The sequence below is a fragment of the Coregonus clupeaformis genome, chromosome 8 (assembly GCF_020615455.1).
Source record: "Coregonus clupeaformis isolate EN_2021a chromosome 8, ASM2061545v1, whole genome shotgun sequence".
Lineage (NCBI taxonomy): Eukaryota > Metazoa > Chordata > Actinopteri > Salmoniformes > Salmonidae > Coregonus > Coregonus clupeaformis.
The window spans coordinates 59,915,928-59,918,926 of record NC_059199.1 but is presented as its reverse complement, the minus strand read 5'-3'; positions in this window follow the sequence as shown (position 1 = coordinate 59,918,926).

Here is a 2,999-nt window from a genome sequence, read left to right as displayed (position 1 = left end):
CCAAACACACACACACACACACACACACACACACACACACACACACACACAGACTGTGAAGTACTCAAACGCACACACCCAAACACACACACATGGTTACTGTGAAGTATACACACACACACCATTACGCCTACATAGTTCAGTGTTTCTAAAACCGCTCCTTGAGGACCCCCAGACGCCCTGAACTAATTCACCTGATTCACCTAGTCAAGGGCTTGATGTTAGGTTGAATCAGCTGTGCTAGTTCTGGAATCGCTCCAATACACGGCTGGGGGGGGTCTCTGTGGAGGCTACTTCTGGTCTCAGGGTTAATAAAGTGTCAAGTCTACCACTAGAGGGAATACTATCTCCATGAATATCATGTTCATCATATCTACTGGTAACTGCCGACATGAAGGAATCACCAACAGAACAGTGTCTTAATAGGGCGTGTCTGGAACTCTGTTGGAGGGGATATCGACACCATTCTTCCACGAGAAATTCCCTCATTGGTGATGGTGGTGGAAAACGCTGTCTCAGGCACCGCTCCCAGAATCTCCTATAAGTTTTCAATTGGGTTGAGATCTGGTGACTGAGACACACACACACACACACACACACACACACACACACACACACACACACACACACAGACACACTTTAAACCCCCTATGCTCCTTTGAGACCCCTCTTTCAATGTCAATTAGATCTCTTCTTCTAGCCATGGTAGCCAAATAATGGGCAACTGGGCATTTTACTACATGACCCTAAGCATGATGGGATGTTAACTGCTTAATTAACTCAGGAACCACACCTGTGTGGAAGCACCTGCTTTCGATACACTTTGTTTACTCAAGTGTTTCCTTTATGTTGGGAGTTACCTGTATACTGTAATTTCAAGAGCCTTTCTTTCTTTATGGAGGCTAAACAAATGTATAGTAACATTCTAGAGACTTCTGAAGTGTTTTGAATAAACACACACACAGACACCTTTGTTTTGCACGCATCACACGGTTCCACAGATGGTGCTCTGTCACATTTACTCCTGTTGTCCCTATCCACTTTAGGTCACGCATACACACGCACACACACAGGCACACACACACACACACACACACACAGTCTTGTACAGCTAACCTTGTGGGGACACACAATTCAGTCCCATTCAAAATCCTAATTTCCCTAACCCTAAACCTAACCCTAACCCGTACTGAGTACTTCACAGTATTTGTGTGTGTGGGCTCCCGAGTGGCGCAGCGGTCTAAGGCACCGCATCTCAGTGCTTGAGGCGTCACTACAGACCCCCTGGTTCGATTCCAGGCTGTATCACAACCGGCCGTGATTGGGAGTCCCATAGGGCGGCGCACAATTGGCTCAGCGTCGTCCAGGTTTGGCCGGTGTAGGCCGTCATTGTAAATAAGAATTTGTTCTTAACTGACTTGCCTGGTTAAAATAAAAATACAACTCTTACCCTAACCTTTAACGTAATTCTAACCCTAACCCTAATTCTAACCTAAACCCCTTAGAAATAGCATTTCACCTTGTGGGGACTAACAAAATGTCAAGAATAGTTAAACACGTGCACAAACACACACATCAATTACATTTCCCCCTGTGCTTCTGCTCTCATGCTGGACTCATTTCCCCAGTTTGTATTCGCAGGCGGGTTGCTGCTCCCTTTACAGATGTTTAAATACTCACATGGTTGAGCGTGCGTGTGTGTGTGTGTGTGTGTGTGTGTGTGTGTGTGTGTGTGTGTGTGTGTGTGTGTGTGTGTGTGTGTGTGTGTGTGTGTGTGTGTGTGTGTGTGTCTGTCTGTCTGTGTGTGTGTGTGTGTGTGTGTGTGTCTGTCTGTGTGTGTGTGTGTGTGTGTGTGTGTGTGTGTGTATGCTTGCATGCGCGTGCGTGTTTGAGTGCCTGCATATGTATTCTCAGGTTGATTGCTGCAGTTTACTCACGTCATATTATATGTTCTGGTTTCTCGAAGTGTAATGATGGATGACATGACATGACATAGGACCCATTATCTGACAGGCATGACATAGGACCCATTATCTGACAGGCATGACATAGGACCCATTATCTGACAGGCATGACATAGGACCCATTATCTGACAGGCATGACATAGGACCCATTAAATGGCAGACATGACATAGGACCCATTATCTGACAGGCATGACATAGGACCCATTATCTGACAGGCATGACATAGGACCCATTAAATGGCAGACATGACATAGGACCCATTATCTGACAGGCATGACATAGGACCCATTATCTGACAGGCATGACATAGGACCCATTATCTGACAGGCATGACATAGGACCCATTAAATGGCAGACATGACATAGGACCCATTATCTGACAGGCATGACATAGGACCCATTAAATGGCAGACATGACATAGGACCCATTATCTGACAGGCATGACATAGGACCCATTATCTGACAGGCATGACATAGGACCCATTATCTGACAGGCATGACATAGGACCCATTAAATGGCAGACATGACATAGGACCCATTATCTGACAGGCATGACATAGGACCCATTATCTGACAGGCATGACATAGGACCCATTATCTGACAGGCATGACATAGGACCCATTAAATGGCAGACATGACATAGGACCCATTATCTGACAGGCATGACATAGGACCCATTATCTGACAGGCATGACATAGGACCCATTATCTGACAGGCATGACATAAGACATAAGACATATCTTCTCTTTTCTATAATATATTATTCAGCCTCTGTTTGTCAGCCAGTGGATAATATACCATTTGTAACAAACAGGGAGAATGCAAGCATGAAACCATGTTAGAAAGTTCTGTAAAATTCTTAGAATTGTAAAACAAAATTCGGACACAAAAAAAATTATATTGTTATATATTTCTTCATATCTCTTTTCTCGTTTCATACAGTATTTGGTCAATTCAAGTTCAAGCACACCTGATTCAACTGAATTAATTAGCAAACCGTTGATGAGTTGAATCAGGTGTGCTGGGCTT